Source organism: Alexandromys fortis, unplaced genomic scaffold (assembly GCF_014885135.2).
Source record: "Alexandromys fortis isolate MF-2015 unplaced genomic scaffold, M_Fortis_MF-2015_v1.1 scaffold_13, whole genome shotgun sequence".
Lineage (NCBI taxonomy): Eukaryota > Metazoa > Chordata > Mammalia > Rodentia > Cricetidae > Alexandromys > Alexandromys fortis.
In genome coordinates, this window is record NW_026067908.1 from 20261884 (window position 1) to 20280690 (window position 18807).

Below are 18807 nucleotides of genomic sequence, written 5' to 3' on the forward strand. Positions count from 1 at the left end.
ATGAGAAGCCAAGGACAATGGCACTAGGTTTCGATCCTAATACATGAACTGGCTTTGTGGGAGCCTAGCCTGTTTGGATGCTCACCTTCCTGGTCCTGGATAGAAGTGGGAGGACCTTGGACTTCCCGCAGGGCAGGAAACCTGGACTGTTCATCATTCTCGAGAGGGAGGGGGAATGGAGTGGGGGGAGGGGGAGAGGGATAGGGGACTAGGGGGAGGGGGCGATGTGTGCGAGGAGGGGGAGGAAAATGAGAAACGGGGAGGAGGCGGAATTTTTTTTTTTTGCAACAACTAAAAAAATAAAATAAAATAAAGAAATACTTGAAGATCCCAAAGTTAAAATTTGAAAATATTAATCTTTGAGCTTGTTGTTAGCTTAGAAAATTCATGTAACCACATGCTTGACTTCTGCAATGATGGAATATCTAAAACCGAGACTTTATCAAGAATCCTTAGGAACAGTGTTGTAGATGAAACAACTTTCCACAGAAACTCAGGCAAGGAAGCAAAGTGGTAGGTCAGAATAGGTTTAGCTCACATTCACATTAAGATCAGGCATCAGATATTCTGAGTAAATTGAGGCCATGGGCACCTTGGGGAAAGAGTTGAAGGGGGAGAGGGGAGAGGCAGGGAGAGGAGCAGATAAAAATGTAGAGCGCAATGAAAATCAATAAAAAAGATAATAGCCCATCTTCCATTTCTTCTTTCTCACATTTTATCTTTCACCAAACAAATTGCTTATGGTCTTCTCTTTGTGTGTGGGAGTCATGATTGAGGGAAAGAATGTCTATTTGTTGAAGCATTGTTTCACACACACACACAGAAACACACACACACACACTTTTGTAGATTGGTGTTTGATATACTACTTAAATAGTTTGGTAATTATTGCAATCAGATTTAGAGTAAAAACATCTGAATCAAATGTGAAATCCTGTTTCTCTCACCAGTTTTCAGAATGTACAGATTTTATAGCCCAGAAATATCAGTTTAAAAGCAAATATAATTTTGTAATCAGTATGTTTCAAAAGCAGTAAAGGATAAGGAGTATAGCATGAATTCCTATATTAAATATTCCTTTTACTAAATATTAATTGTGTAACAGAGTAAAATAAATAGAAAGTAGGACACTAACAAGACATCAAAGTCTTCTGTAATGAGACAATGAATTCACCTAACAAGAGTGACTCAGAAACAGACTCTTGTCCTTAAAATACTGTTGCTAATTATTGTATTAATCAAAGGACTGACTAAGTCCTCATCAGATAATATTGCTCCTTTATGATATCTCTTAAGGTAATTATTCTGCAAAGCAGTAAATTCAGGGGACTGAAGTTTAATGTTCAAAAGGGAATGACTCAAAGCTTAATTATGAGTCAGACTTCTCTGACTATTGAGTCTGGTTACAGTTTGGAAAGCAGATGTAAAATACCATCAAACAAATTATATATGAACCAAAAAAGTTAGAGAATGATTCAATAAAATTTCATGAAATCCACTATATCATTGACTTGTCAAACCTACTCTTTTGCTGCTTTGTAGATACCTCTGATCCCTATAGTTGCCTATTGTGCTAGCTGTTTAATGTTTGCCATAATTGAGTTCAGAAGACCAGCTGAAGCACATGTAAGGAAAGTTACAGAAAAAAATTCTCCACTTGCCAGGCGGTGGTGGCGCACGCCTTTAATCCCAGCACTCGGGAGACAGAGGCAGGCGGATCTCTGTGAGTTCGAGGCCAGCCTGGACTACAAGAGCTAGTTCCAGGACAGGAACCAAAAAGCTACGGAGAAACCCTGTCTCAAAAATCCAAATAAAATAAAATAAAATAAAAAATTCTCCACTTATATCTCCAACCACAGACACATACTTTGTTTAAATAACAGTTTGAGTGTGTATAGGCCATTAGTCATCAAAAATCTGCAAAGCAGTTCTTGGATTCCAATAGTAGGCTTGAATTTCACAAGCTGCATTTTACATTGGTGAATCAAGACTCTTCTTCACTCACAAGCAAACACCTGTGATCAAGGCACAAGGGCTGATAAAATAGCGTTTTACCTCTTGGTATGAAGATCCAATACACAGGAGAAGGGATGAATTTTCCAACTGCCCTCTCATAATGGGGATGTTAGCATATTTTCATAACATATACACACTAAACTCTGGAAATGGTTTTCAGAGCAAATCTTAAACTACACAAATGTTACTGGGCAGGGTTAATTCCAAAAGAAAATGGGATGGTGGTCAATATGGGTATCAACTTGCCTGCATCTGGATTCACCTAAAACACAAATCACTGAAGTATTCCTGTGAGGTTTTTTTTTTTCTTGGTCAGATTATTTGAAGAAGGAATATCCAACCTAAGTGTGGTAATACCTTATGGCCCTACCCCAGATTAATGGTTTAGACGAATGCTACGTTTTCCTGTTAACCCTCAGTCTTACTGGCCAGTTTGAATTCAACCATCCTATTGCTGATTCCTTCGCTGATTGTAGAAAAATTTCTTCAGGTTTTCAATGTAGACTGAACATCAAAAACTCTTCGGTAATCCTTCAGGCCACAGGGCTAGATTAGAACTGCTGAGACACCCAGACTGTAGACTGAACAACAACCACCTGAGTCTGTCTCTCCAGTGTTAACATCCATTGTTGGGCTACCTGGACTGTATCCTGTAAGCCAGTGTAACAGATTCCCTTTAAACAAATATATTCATTTTTACAAATTCTGTTCTTTTCACAATCCCTGACAAATACAGTTGGACAGTTAAGATAACACTATTTTCTCATTTTTCCTTACTGTAGCAAAGTGAAATCTCTCAGGGAATAAAAACATTCAAGCTGGCAAATTGATGCTGGGTTGTTCCAAATCAAAAGAGTCAACCATTTTATATTTTTCTTAAAATTTGACAATGAGCATGACTTTGGTATGCATGAACATTGGGAATATAGCATTATGCTCTTGCCTTTCATACAAAATGTGAGATCTATATTTTACCCTATAAGGATATTTCTTTTGTTTAATTTTTAATGAGAAAAGGTTTTATTTGTCTTACAATTCCAGTTGCAGTCCATATGGCAGAGAACTTAAAGCATCACATCCACAGTGTGAACAGAGAGAAGATAAAGGCATAGTCTCTCCTGATTGCTTGCTATTTTCATTGTTCAGCGTTCAGGACTCAGCCTAGGAAATAGGGCTACCTGCAGTAGGATTGGTCTCTCTAAATCAATTAGTAATCAAGTCAATCCAAAACTTGATCTAGTGAATTCCTCAATTGATGCTGCATTCTCAAATTATTCTAGATTGCAACAGTCTGACAAACCTAAGGAGCACAGGGCCCTGAACATTGGAACCAGCATATCTTACAGGATACTTTGATGCTAATGGGAGTAGGGAAGTGATCACCAAGGATAAGGTAGGGAGATATTTTAGTATGTTCCCCTTGGTTTTATTTATTTTAAAACATTTTATACAATATATATCATATTCTTTTCCTTCCCCAACGTCTCTCAGAATCTCCCTAGATCCCTAGCTACCTGATTTCATGTTCATACTCTTAAGAAAGCACCTCCAAATCAAAATAAACAAGAAAAAAAAAAACCAAAATGCAGCAACAACAAAGCACAAACGTGCAAAATGTGTATGAAAAACTACATATCTCATTTTTCCTGAACAGTGGGTCTGGAATAATTTTCCCCATTCCTTCAAATATTGATTGCAAATAAATGCTTGGGCTGGAGCTGGATTTTGTGTTTACTACCCATTGGCTGGGGTTTTTCTGACCTAATGTATGTAGGTCTTGCAATGCTGGTATAGTCTCTATGAAATCATAAGTACATCAGTCCTTTTGAGTCAAAGAGATACTTTTTCCTTAGCATTATCTACCTCCTATGACTCTTACAGTCTTCTCACTCCTATTCTATATCAATTAATGAGCCTACAGGAACAGTGTGATGAAGACATTCTATTTAGTGCTGAGTGATCTAAAGTTTCTCACTCTCTACCAATTTTCAGTTCCAGGTCTCAGAAGTGTTAACTATTCCATCGACCGCAAGGAGAAGCTTCTCTGACGACAGTTGAGCTGATAAACTGACTTTTGCATATAATAAAATATCATTAGAAATCATCTTATTGCTATGTTTGTTTATCAGAATAATAGTAGTGTTTTTCTTTTTAAAGTCCATGACATATTTAATATCAGGCTCTTGGCTACATTAGCAATATCAGGTATTAGTTCTATCTCATGGCAGTTAATCCCATTGCATTTGTGACCCTACCATACTAGTATATCTTGTAGGCTGGTCTCTGTTCTAGGACACAGAGTCTATAGCTGTGTGATACTGATGCTCTGTTCCCTCCACTGGTGGCTTATATAGTACCTCCCAAGACCATGACTGCTAGTAGCTAGGGCTGAATCTTCTAGACAGCACTGTCTTGACTTTGTGTTCTATGACATGGGTAAGTTTGTCTTCAGCAATAGAACCTTACCCTCGAATTGTAAAGTGTAATCAATAACATTAGCGGTATATTGATGTGGGAGTGTCATATATCAATCTGTTGATTTCATTGGTTAAGTTATAATAAACCAACTGCTTGGCCTCAGCTTGGAACATAGATGGGAGGAGTAAACAGAATAGAATTCTGGGTGGAAGAGGAAGTGAGGTCAGACTCTGCTCTGCTCCCGGAGAGACCCGTCAGCTCTGCTGGAGCAGAGACGCCATGCTCAGCTCTCCCGGGTAGACGCGATAGCTCTGCTCTCTGAGGCACACGCGATGAAGATGGATGTAGGCTAGAATCTTCCCGGTAAGCGCACCTTGGGGTGCTTACACACATCATTAGAAATGGGCTAGTCCAGGTGCGAGAATTAGCCTGTAAGGGCTAGAGTTCATGGGCCAAGCAGTTCTTTAAATGAATACAGTTTGTGTGTTGTTATTTCGGGCATGAGCTAGCCAAGCGGCCGGGGTGTTGGGGACGCAGCCCCGCCGCTCCTATTTCAACAGATGGCGCCCAACGTGGGGCTAACTGAATCCACAAAAAGCCTGAGAAAGCTTGGGAAAGAATAAAGCATGTTTTCTTGGTAGCAGCAGTTTCTCGGGTCTCCTCTGCTTGTTAGAAGCAAGCAAGCACTCTCATCTAAGAGAGGCTTCCTGACTCAGCTTCAGCTGCAAAACCCTGCAGCTCATTAAGAGGTCCTGCCACGAAACACTTAAACGGTGTTGGTGAAAAGCTGAACGCATGCTTTTCGGTTTTCAGCCGTAGCAGGAAAAAAGCTGTGCTGTTTAAAAATGCCGGCTTTCTGGGCCGTCCTGCCAGGGCAAACTCTGACTGAGGCAGGAGGGCCAACTACCGAGAGAGGACTTGACTGTTGTCTGTTGTAGCTCGCTGGCTGGCAGGGACCTTGAAACGCCATAGAATTGTGGCTATAAACATGGCTACAGCCTGTATCTCCGCCATGAGGCTGGAAAGCTAAGGAATGGACTGGATCTAGCTGGCAAAGCCACGGCTTTAATCCTACTCATATTGCTCAGTAATTTAAAGGCTCGTGTGGTCAGAAAAAGAGAGATATACAGTAAAGAGATTCAAAGACAAAGAAAATGTTTAAATGATTTACAGTGTGTTAAAAATATATGCAAGCTAAAAGTTAAAATTTCTTTAAAAAAAAGTAAGAAAAAGAGAAGTTGTGTGTGGTAGTACACGCCTTCAATCCTAGTGCCTAGAAGGCAGAGACTAACAGATCTCTGTGAGTTCAAGGTGTGGTAGCAAACGCTTTTAATCCCAAATGCCTGCGAGGCAGAGGGGGAAGGTTTATGTGGCCCCTTTAACTAAGAATTCAGCCATATGTAACAATCAATTCTTCAGTTCCAGCTGACCAGACACTACAGATAATCAGACAAAAATATCACAGAAGTAGTGCTGGTGAAGTCTTTGCTTCCTTCAGAAGCTTCACAAACCAGTCCTCAGTCTTTTGCATTTTCCCCAATATTCTTCTATGTTATCACAGAACAGCACTCAGTGGTCCTGAGCTTTTTTTTTTTTTTTGGTTAAGAGAGTTTGAATTAGTGTTTCTATTTCCCAGAGGTTAAGAGTCTGTGTAGGATGATTAATTAAAAATCCAGAGACAGAAATTGGGTTTTAACCTGAAAAGCAAAACAGCTAGCCACTGGTCCTTACCTGTACCTCAATCCAACATGGCAATTCTGCCTCTAGGAATCCAGAATGAGATTCTGTGTGAGAGTTGTCTCCTCTCATTTTATATTCCTCTCTGGTGCTGAGATTAAAGCCATGCACCACCATCACCTGGTTTCTATGACAAACTAATGTGGCTACTGGGATTAAAGGTGTGTGTCACCACTGCTTGGGGTGTAAGAATGACCAGAGGGGCTGTTTTACTCTCTGAACTTCAGGCAAGCTTTATTTATTAAAATACAAATGAAATATCACTAGAAGTTTGATAATTTTTTGACTTAACTTTGTTATGTCATATATAAAGAAATTTTTTGATTAATACAGATTTTAAGTATATCCTTATTGTACATCTAATTATTCTTTGAATTTCTTCATTGTCTGTTGTATACTGTTCTTTTAATCTCTAGTTTTATTTATTTGTATTCTTTGTTTCTTTTGTCTAATTTGGTCAAAGCTTTGTCAATCTTATTGATTTTCTCAAAGAAGAAATTTTTAATTTCATTGATTCTTTTTTGTTTGTTTTTTTTTTTATTTTTATCAATTGTATCTACAGCTTTGATTCTAGTAAAAAGTATCTTTCTTCCTATCTATGCTTTTTTGGGTGTTCTTTCCTCTTGCTTTTCTAGAACTTTCAAGTGTGTTGCTAAGTTATTAATATGACATTTCTTCATTTTGTTATTAATACAGTCTTGTTTATTTGTTATATTTTTTGAGACAGGGTTTCCCTGTGTAGCTCTGTCTTTCCTGGAACTAGCTCTTGTAGACCAGGCGGGCCTCAAAATTAATACAGTCTTATAGTGCTATAAAATTGCTTCTTAGAATACCCTTCACTGTGTTTTTTTTATTTATTTTATTTTTTTAAAAAAGAAAACAAGCTATCTTTTTTCATTTTACATACCAATACCAGTTCCCACTCCCTCCCCTCCTCCCACTCCCTCCACCTACCTCCCCATCCCAACCCTATCCGCTCCTCAAAGAGGGTAAGGCATATTGCTTTGGAGAAGATCCAAAGCCCTCGCTACTATATCTGGGGTCATTGTGTTCATATAAGCTTGGGTATGTTGTGGTTTTATTTTCATTCAAATCTGCAAAGTTTTTAATATTCTTATTGATTTCTTTATTCAACAAATATTCATTGTATAGTAATTTAATTAGTTTCCACGAGTTTGAATATTTCTTGCCATATGTATTGTTTTTTCTATATAGCTTTAATATTTGATGGTCAGATAAGGTACAGAGTGTTAATTCAGTTTTCCCATATGTGCTAAAACTTGCTTTGTGACCTAATATGTAATCCGTTTTAGAGAAGGTTCCCCAGGTTGCTGAGATGAATGTAGATTCTTTCATGATCTTGCAAAGTGATCTGTATATGTGTTATGTCCACTTGATTTATGATATATTTAACATCACTGTTACTTTGTCTTGATGACCTATTGGCAAGACTTGGGTATTGAAGTCTTACACTATCACTGCATTAGCTTCAATGTGTGATGTTAGATATTATATAGTTCATTTTAAAGAATTTGGTGTTCCTGTGTTTCATGACAAATGTTTACAATTACAATCTCTTCTTAGAGAATTTTTCCTTTGATTAATATCTAATATCCTCTTGTCTTTTCTGATTAGTTATGATATGAAGTCTATTTTGGAAGATGTTAAAGTAGCTGTGTCTGCTTGTTTCCTGTTTCATTTGCTTGGAATACATTTTCCACAATTTTACCCCAAGATGATGCCTGTTCTTGATGGTGATATGCAATTTTTCGATAAAGCAGAAATATGGATCCTATTTTCTACTACAATCCATTATTCTCTGTCTTTTAATTGAGTAATTGACACAGATAATATTGACAGTTAATATTGAACAGTGCTTTTCATTCCCAGTTGTATTTTTGTGTTCTTTTTCTTATGATAAGTGTTCTGGGATTTACTATTCCTTGTGTCCTCTTCCATGTAATTAACTTTTTCTCAAGAATAAATTTTTCCTTCTACTTCTTCTATAGAGCTGGATTTGTGAACCTAAATTGTTTGAATTTGGTTTTATCACGATACATTTCTCTTTCTCTGTCTTGATCGATGCTTTTCTAGATATAGTAGTCTGTGCTGGGTTCTCATTGTTCGCAGAATATTCATTCAAGACATTTTAGCTTTCAGCATCTCCATTGAAAAATCAGGTGTTCTTGTAATGGGCCTGATTTTACAAATGACTTGATCTTTATTCCTTGCAGCCTTTAATACCTTTGTGTGGGCGTGTGTTTGGTAAATTAATGGGTCTAATTTTATATACTATAAAGAATTTATTTTCTAGTACTGTGTATCTGGTATTTTGTATTCTTCTTGTACTTTGTTAGGCATCACTTTCTTCTATATTTCTGTATTTGAAAATTAATATTTATATTTTGGTTTTTAAGGTTTTATCAATGTTTTCTTATTTTAGGGAAATTTTCTCTGTGATTTTGTGTAGAATATTTTCCATGCCTTTGACTTGGTTTTATTCTTCTTCTATAATTATTGCTGGATTTTTTTTCTTTTCATATTGTCCCAGATTTTTTGGTGCCTACTTGGTTTTATTTTAACATTTGCTTTTACAGAGCTATCTACTTCATCTACCTTTTCTTCAGAACCTGTGATGCCCTCTTGCACTTCATTCAGTTTACAAGGTTGACCTCTGATCTTTTTGTTTGACTTCCTGAGTTTTCCATGTAATTGTATTTCAGTTTTGCTTTTCTTTAGTGATATTTCTTTGCAAAATTCTGCTTTCATATCTTGATTTTTTCATTATTTCATTTAGCTGCGTCTGTTTTCATAGTCTTCATTGAGCCATTTAGTCATGTCTTCTTAAGTTCTGAACATTTTCATGATTGCTATTACGAATTCTTTGTCTTGTGTTTGAGATAAACTGGCCTTTTTTTAAAGAGCATATTACAATGGGGTTGCTGGATTCTGCAGGACTGCATATTGGTTTGGTTGTTTATGTTTGTATTTTTTAAGCTAAAAGCTAGACATCTGGAATTATGCCAATCATGGTGTTTCTTGATATAGATATCTGGTCTTGTCTTGGTTTGTTGGGTGCTTGGCCTTTTGATTGAAGTTGCTTCAATCAAAGAGATTGCAGATGATGCTTAGTTTTCAGGCTCGGGGGCTCTTTGGATTTGAGGATTCAGACTCCAAGTGGTACCATATTTAAAGCTCTTCTTGTGGCTCTGGATTTGGACTCAAAGCAGTCTCAGATTGGTAAAGCAGTGGCATGGGTGATGGGTTAACAGGCAAAGGAAGGTGACTGTGTTGAGTCTGCAGTAGTCGTGTAAAGATGGGGAACAGATGACCAAAGTCTTTTAAACCAGAAGCAAACTTTACTCCAGAAAAAAATCTTAACGGGTACACAAAACGCCAGCTGTAATTGTGACCACAGCCAGAAATGGGTTTGTATGGCTGTGTCAATGGGCAGTTTGCAAACTCCCCTTTTAAAGCAAGAAGCAGCATTATGCTTGAACAAAAGAATTTTTACAATCTTAAGGTAAAACTCAGATACAAATTGCCTCTTTTATAATTTTTATTAACAGTTTTTTTTTTTTTTTTTTTTTTTTTTTTTTTTTTTTTTTTTTTTTTTTTTTTTTTTNTTTTTTTAGTTAAACTAGAGTTTGTATTTAGCCCCTTGTTTCCTTGGCACTTTTTGTTGGTGTTTACCAAAGCTCTATGGTCTCCTGATACTACTACTTTTGAGTAGCAGGGAAGAGTATGGGAAAATGAACAATCAAAAAGTCACATACATCCTACCATATAAAAGTTAACTCAGTTCACATCAGTTGCTGGTCTTGAGTGGCCAGGGAGCTATTTAAAAGCTGGCCCTCAGTTTGCAGAGGGCTACTTCAACCTTTCAAACAGAGCTGTTGGTTGTAAATCAAAGTAACCTAACTCACTGTTAATAGTTAATCCTTAAGCTGCTGAGAAATCTGCTGGTAGTCTGCTCTCATTCTCCTAAGCTTTCAATTTTATATTTCTTAATTTTTACATTCTTATTTTGGAACCTACATTTCTATATTCTTGTTCTAGAATTCTTCAACTGACTTGAGTTTTCTTGAGCAGGACTTGTGGACTGGCCCCATGCAAGGTGACAGAGAAAGAATTAGAGGCACTCTAGTTTTGACCATGACTAGTGTCATATCTAACGAGGTTGAAAGTAGGCTAAGAGGAGGATAAATAAAAGCAACAGGGGCAGGTCTAAGAGTATTCTGGAAAGACAAGAATGGAGAAGGACAGAATAGGTAGCCTACAAGGGTTCCAGACAAGGATTATCTGCTATAGGGTCCTGGTAGAGAGCAGTGTTGGTCAGGAGGGGTCACAAAGGAATTGATATGGGCAGGGAAGAATAACTGAAGGGAGCAAGAAGAAAGAAACCTGAAAAAAACTGAGTTCGCACCAGGAGGCCAAGTCCTAAAGAGATCTTTACTTAATACAAGATCTTATATAAGATTTTAAGTAAAAATATGTGCAACAAAGATCTTAAATGAGTATCCCACTGCTAACATCTTGCTCAATGGTGAAAAAAAACAAAGGTTTGCCCCTAACACCAGGGAACTTAAGGAAGTCAGCATTAAACTGGAAACCATTGTGGGCCTAATTAAACATAAAAAAACACAAATGGTCTTCACATTGAAAAAGAAGTAAAATTATCTGTTCACAGACAAGATGTTACATAAAATTGTAGGGTTCTGAATTTATTTAAACATATAACAATAATCTTTAATATACTGAGACTGACACAATTAAAAGTGCTAAAGAAAAATAATTTTCGGTTAGTTACAATTTGTAGTATTTACATATTAACATATTTCAAAGAAATCAGAGAAATGAAATAAGATTCAATTTTAAATAAAAACAAAGCATTAAACAAGATCAGGCACTTTCAGGGCACTATGGCTGTAGCTAATGCAGCCTTACAGAAAATACTAGAAGGAAAACTCCAACCCAAGGAAGCTAGCTATACCCACGAAAACACAGGCAACAGATAACTTCATACCTCATGCCAGAAAACCTTCTAAAGGGAAATACACAAACACTACCCCTGAAAAATAATAGGAATAAACAATCACTGGTCATTAATATCTTTTAATATCAAAGGACTCAATTTACCTATTAAAAGACACAGGTTGACATAATGGATATAAAAACAGAATCCATCCTTCTGCTGCATACAAGAAAAACACCTCAACCTCAAAAATAGATATTACCACAGAGTAAAGGGTTGGTAATAGATTTGGCAATCAAATGGACCTAAGAAACAATCAGAAGAGATAGAGAAGGATATTTCATATTCATCACAGGAATAATCTATCAAGATGAAGTCTCAATCTGAACATCTATGCCCCAAATATAAGAACACCCACATATGCAAAAAAAATTACTAAAGCCTAAATTAAACCCTACGCACTAGTAGTAGGAAACTTCAACACCCCACCCTCACCAATGGAAGGGTCTGACAGATAGAAACTTAACAGAGAAATAAGAGAACTAAGAGATGTCATAACTCATATAGAATTAATAAACATCTACAGAACATTTCACCCAAACCCAAAGGAATATACCTTCTTCTCAGAATCTCATGGAAATTTCTCTAAAATTGACTACAAAAGCAAACCTCAACAGATTCAGAAACATTGGAATAATGCTCTGTATTTTATCTTATCACCACGGCTTAAAGTTAGAATTCAACAATTAGTGTTCTGATTGAAGAAAGCCTACAAACTCAAGGAAATTAGACAATGCTCACCTGAATCACCCTGGGTCAAGGAGGAAATAAAGAAATTAAAGACTTCCTAGAATTCAACGAAAATGAATGTGCAACATATGTAAACCTATCAGACACTATGAGAGCAGTGCTGAGAGCAAAGTTCATAGCACTAGTGCCTACATAAAGAAAGAGGAGAAATCTCATACTAGTGACTTAACAGCACAGCTGAAAGCTCTAGACCATAAAGAAGCACTCTCACCTAGGAGGAGTAGACAACAGAAAATAATCAAAATAAGGGATGAAATCAATAAAACAGAAACAAAGAAAACAAACAAAGAATCAATGAAACAGAGTTGGTTCTCTGAGAAAGTCAACAAGATATAAAAACCCTTATCCAAACTAACCAGATAGCAGAGAGAAAATATCCAAATTAACAAAATCAGAAAGGAAAAGAGGCATATAACAACAGACTCGGAGGAAATCCAAAGAATCATAAGGTCATACTTCAAAAATCTGTACTCCACATAATTGAAAAATCTAAAAGAAATTGACAATTTTCTAGATAGGTACTATATACCAACACTAAATCAAGAGCAGATAAAAATTTAAATAGACATATAATGTGTAATGAAGTATCACCTGCCATCAATAGTCTCTCACCAGAGTCCAGAGTGCTAACCATTACAACATGGATGGAGATAGAGACAGAGACCCACACTGGAGCACTGGACTGAGCTCCCAATGTCCCAATGAGGAGCAGAAGGAGGGAAAACATGAGCAAAGAAGTCAGGACCACAAGGGGTGCACCCACCCACGGAGACAGTGGGGCTGATCTATTGGGAGCTCACCAAGGCCAGCTGGACTGTGACTGAAAAAGTATGGGATAAAACCGGACTCTCTGAACATGGGAAAATGAGGGCTGCTGAGAAGCCAAGGACAATGCCACTGGGTTTTGATCCTACTTCATATTATGGCTTTGTGGGAGCCTAGCCAGTTTGGATGTTCACCTTCCTAGACCAGGATGGAGGGGGGAGGACTTTGGACTTTCCACAGGGCAGGGAATCCTGACTGCTCTTCAGACTGGAGAGGGAGGGGGAGAGGAGTGGGGGGAGGGGAGGGAAATGGGAGGCTGGGAGGAGGCAGAAATTTTTTTTTTTCAATTAAAAAAAAATAGTCTCTCACCAAAACAAGGTCAGGGACAGAGAATTTCAAGCTCAGAATTCTACCAGAACTTCAAAGAAGAAATAATACCTATACTCCTCAAAACGTTCCACACAATAGAAACAGAAGGAATGTTGTCAACCTCTTTTTATGAGGCTTAGGGGTCACAATAGAACCATCATGCAACAACTGATGGAAGCAGATCGAGATCAACAGCTAAGGATTGCACTGAACTTCTGGAGACTGTTCCCCAAGAGAGGGTTGAACAATAATACAAGCAAGGGAGTCATGACCATATTGAGAATATCCACAGAAACAACTGACCTGAGCTAGTGAGAGCTTATTGACTCTGGACTGATAGCAAGGGAGCCTACACAGGCCCAAATTAGGCATACTGAATATGGGCAACAGTTGTTGGCTTGGTCTGTTGGGCCACTGGCAGTGGGACCAAGATTTATCCCTAGGGCTTAAACTGGCGTTTTGGAACCAATTCTTTTTGGAGGAATACCTTTCTCAGCCTAGATACGAGTTGGGGGAAGGCCTTGGTACCTCTTCAATGGTAAGTATCAGATTTTGTTGAATCCAGTTAGGAAGTCTTACCATCTCTGAGGAATATATGGGGCCTGAGTGAGGGGGGGGGGAATAAAAGGAGCATGAGGAGGGGGAGAGAATGGAAACTGGGATAGGTATTTAAAATAAGAAAATATTGTTTTAAAAAATAAATTTAATAAAAATTCAAATAAACAAGGCATTAAAGATTAATTTAAAGCTATAACATACAGTATTATCTGTGTAAAAACATAACAGAAGTTATAAAGTGAAAAGAAAATAAATACCACTTTTGAGGATTTCATTTATGCAAAATTTTCTGGAGACCATGATCTATGAATTTTCTTTTGTTGAATTAAATTTTTAAGATCCAATAACAAAATGCATTACTATTTTTTAAAGTTTGCTATTACTTCCTTATTCTAGGAAAAATACAGGCCTCTTCAAATATCAGTAATAAAAATATCTCTTAAAAGGCTTGCAAGATATCTGTCATAATTGTACATATATATATACATATACATATATATATATGTATATATATATATATTCAGTTCAGGCTTTCAAGATATGGTACACTTACACTTATTATTTTCCTTTTATTGAAAATAAATTCTTTTCTCACATAATATATTCTGATTACAGTTTTATCTCCCTCTACTCCTTCCATTTCCTCCCCACATCCCCTCCCTTCCAGATCTACACACTCTCTGTCTCTCATTAGAAAATAAACTGGTCTCTCAGGGATAATGATAAAATACATCAAAAATAATAATACAATAAGTTAAATTAAAAACTATCACAACAAAGTTAGGCAAGACATGACAGACAGAAGGAAGAGAGCCCAAGGAAAGGCACAAAACCCAAAAATCCACTGATTTCCTTACTCAGAAGACTGATAAAAGACGAAACTGAAAGCTATGGTATATGCAAAGAGGACCCCTGATATAGATACGAATAATTTGCATTGGTATGGATTTTAAGGTCAATTTTGTTATATGTATATGTATTTCTGATCTTGATTAAGGTATTGTAATTGTGTAGTTCATTTTTAAAATGCAATGTATAATTAGAAAATATAGGTTGTTGATGGCTAATCATAAATAATAGTCAAGCTTTTAATCATGTTAGTTAGATTTTCTAGATATATAGAGATATATTTCAGTTAGATAGGCATTCTTCATATCTTTCAAAGACTGCAGAATATGGCATTTAAAATATTTTAATAACTTAGGACTTTTCATGACAATGAGACATGTCTGCTCCTGACAGCACGAATCTTCTTCAAGAGGAAGATGGGCATCGAAGAGGCTCTCTATGGAGTTTGATAGCCATTTGGGAAAGAAACTGCTCTTGCCTGGACTGTTGCATAAACTGGACACAACCCGCAGAGAGAGGACTGCTAAACTTGCCTAAAGGTGAGATGGTCTTTGGGGTTCTTGACTTATGAAAGAGTCTGCGAGACATTCTGCAGGACACAACAAAAAGTGACTGAACTGTCTTTAAAATTTCCTGCTTCATGGAAAAGTCTGCTGGATACTATGGGCCTGAAGGCTGAAGATGGATGCCCCAACAGTACAGAGGAATGTTGGGTGACTGTCCAGACAGCGAGATGTCTCTGTCATTTCTAGAGTTTTGGACTTCTTGTTTGCTTAGGTAATATTATATCCTTCTGGAGTCTTTAATGGAGTTAAAAAATGGTTAGTTATAGTTTTCCTTAGTTATGATAAAAGATAAAGTAGATATAAATATTGTAACTGTAATTCTTGCTTGACTACTAAACCCAGGAGACTTTCAGTCACTGTAAATGGAGAAAACAAGATAGTTCACGATAAAGCCAAATTTAATCAATATATATTTATTTAATCAATATCTATTCACAAATACAGCTCTACAGAAAGCACTAGAAGTAAGACTCCAACCCCAAAAAGTTAGCTATACTCACAAAAACATAAGCAATAAATAATCCCATACCAGCAAAACCAAAAGAAGGAAAACACATACACGTACCAATACGACCACCACTAACAATAACAACCCCAACAAAAAATAATAGGAATTAATAATCACCAATCATTAATATATGTCCATATTAATGGACTCAATTCACCAATGAAAGACACAGGTTAACAGAATATACATCAAAACAGAATCAATCCTTCGACTGTATACAAGAAACACACCTCAACATTAAAGACAGCGATCACCTTAGAGTAAAGGGCTGTAAAAGATTTTCTTATCAGACTTAAGAATCAAGCTGGTGTGGCTATCCTAATATCTAACAAAATAAACTTCAAACCAAAACTAATTAAAAAAGATGGAAAAGGGAAAATCATATTCACCAAAGGACAAACACACCAAGATAATATCTCACTTCTGAACATCTATGCTCCAAATATAAGGGCACCCACATTTGTTAAAAAAAATGCTTAAATTACATATTGAAGCCTATGTGTTAATAATGGGAGACTTCAACACCCCACTCTCACCAATGGAAAAGTTGTTCAGGCAGCAACTAAACAAAGAGATAATGGAACTAACAGATATTATTACTCCATTGGACCTAACAGATTTCAACAGAACATTTCACCACAGATAGCTACAGAACCTTTCATGCAAACACCAAAGAATATGCCTTCTGAGGTGCTGATACCTTTTCTGCACCTCATTGAACCTTCTCCAAAATTGACCCATACAAAGCAAGTCTTAACAGATACAAAAAAAAAAAATTGGAGAAACCTTCTGTATCTTATCAGATCACCCCAGATTAAAGTTGGAGTTCAACAGTAATACAAACTACAGAAAACCTACAAACTCGTGGAAACTGAACAACTATCAAGCAAATTACTACTGAGTCAAGTAAGAGGTAAAGAAAAAAATTAAAGATTTCTTATAGTTTGATGAAAATGAATGCATGATACACCCAAATTTATAGAATGCAATGAAAGCCGTGATAAAAGAAAAGTTCATAGCACTAGGTAGTTTCATGAAGAAGTTTCATCTGGAGACTTAACAACACACCTGAAATCCCTAGAACAAAAAGAAGAAAACACAACCAAGAGGAGTAGATGGCAGAAAACAATCAAACTGAGGGCTGAGATCAATAAAATAAAAACAAAGAGAACAATACAAAAAGTCAATGAAACAAAGAATTGGCTTTTTGAGAAAATCAACATGATAGACAAAAATGTTATTACAACTAATTAAAAGTCAGAGTAAGAATATCCAAGTTAACAAAACCAGAAATGAAAAGGGGGACACAACAATAAATACTGAGGAAATCCAGACAATCCTCAGGTTATACTCCAAAACCCTGTACCCCACAAAATTGGAAAATGCAAATCAAGTGGACAACTTTCTTGATACCACATATCAAAATTAAACCAAGATCAGATAAAAATTTTAAACAGACCTATAATTCCTAAGGATATAGAACCAGTCAATAAAAGTCTCCCAACCAAGAAAAGTCCAGGGCCAGATTGTTTTAATGCAGAATTCTACCAAACTTTCAGAGAGAAACTAATACTAGTAGTCCTCAAATTATTACACAAAATAGAAACAGAAGGACATTGTTAAATTATTTTTATGAGGTCATAGATTACTCTGACACCTAAACTATGCAAAAACTCAACAAGGAGAATTGCAAACCATTTTCCCTTATGCAAAGCTACTCCATAAAACATTTGAAAACCATATCTAAGAACACAAAAAACAGGACATCCGCTATGGTCTGGGCTTCATCCCAGAGATGCAGCATTGTTCAACATAAGAAAATCTGTCAAGGTAATCCACCATATAAACAAACTGAAAAAAATTAAAAACATCTGGTTATTGGATACAGAAAAGCCTTTGGCAAAATCCAACACCCCATCATGATAAAAGTCTTGGAGAGACCAGTTATACAAGAGACATACCTAAATATAAAAAATGCAATATACATCAAACCAACAACAAAAATCAAATTAAACTGAGAGAAACTCAGAGCGATTCCATTAAAGTCAGGAATAAGAAAAGGATGCACTTGAAATTCTAGCTAAAGTAACAAGGCAACTAAAGGAGATCAATGAGGTACATACTGGAAAAGAAGAAGTCTAAGTACCAATATTTTTAGATGGCATGATAGTATGCACAGATAACCCCCAAAATTTTACCAGGAAACTCCTAATACTGATAAACATTTTTAGCAAATTGGCTGGATACAAGAATGACTCAAAAAAAAAAGTCAGTAGCCCTCTTCTATGCAAATGATTAAAGGGCTGAAAAAGAAATCAGACAATCAATACCCTTCAAAATAGCCACAAACAATATAAAAGATCTTGGGGTAACACTAGCCAAGCAAGAAGAAGCTACCAGTCTCTGGGTAGCTGCCTCCTTGATTGTGAGACTGAAAAAGACCAGCTAGGTCTTCTGGAAATGTGGGGAATTAGTATGTGGATGGACACAGGTCCATCTGGTCAGCTAAGGGCTACTGTATGAAGAGGAAAAAAAACTGGTTAATGGTCCTCATCAACTCAGACAATGAAACCCAATATGGATAAGTTCAACAGAAACACCTGAGTTAAAGGCACGGAATCCGACACTGGGACTTTAGTACATCTATGTACTATGCACAGGACAGATGATGCTTCTCTCTTAAAGCCGAAAAGTGGGAGGGGAGCTGATAGAAATGGATAGGAAAGGCACTTTGTCATGCCAAAAATTGTCACCACAATACGGTACTAGAACGTGAGAACACTAAATACAGTCAGGAGAATCAGCTTGCTCCTGCATAAGTTCCGTCACTTTAGATAAGATGTCATTGAATTTGCAAAAATGTATTGGACAGGAACACAAGAACTTGTAGTAAACAGATGCAAAATTATAAACTCAAGAGGAGAGGGAAAACATGTAGCAGATGTAGCTTTAGTGCTATACAGTTTAGCCCAAAAAATGTATGCTCAGGTCAGAACTGTAAATGACCAAATTATATCAGCCAGATTTGAGACAATGACACATCCAGTAACTATCATACAGGTATACACACCATCAGCAGAAGAGGATGGATTTCATCAACAGTTTCTATACAAATTTACAGAACTAGGTCAGCAGGGCACATAAGAATGACATACTAATCATTATAGGTGACTTGAATGCAAGATCCACAGGAAGAATCGACTATAGTGTCATGGGGGCATATGGATTCAAGAATG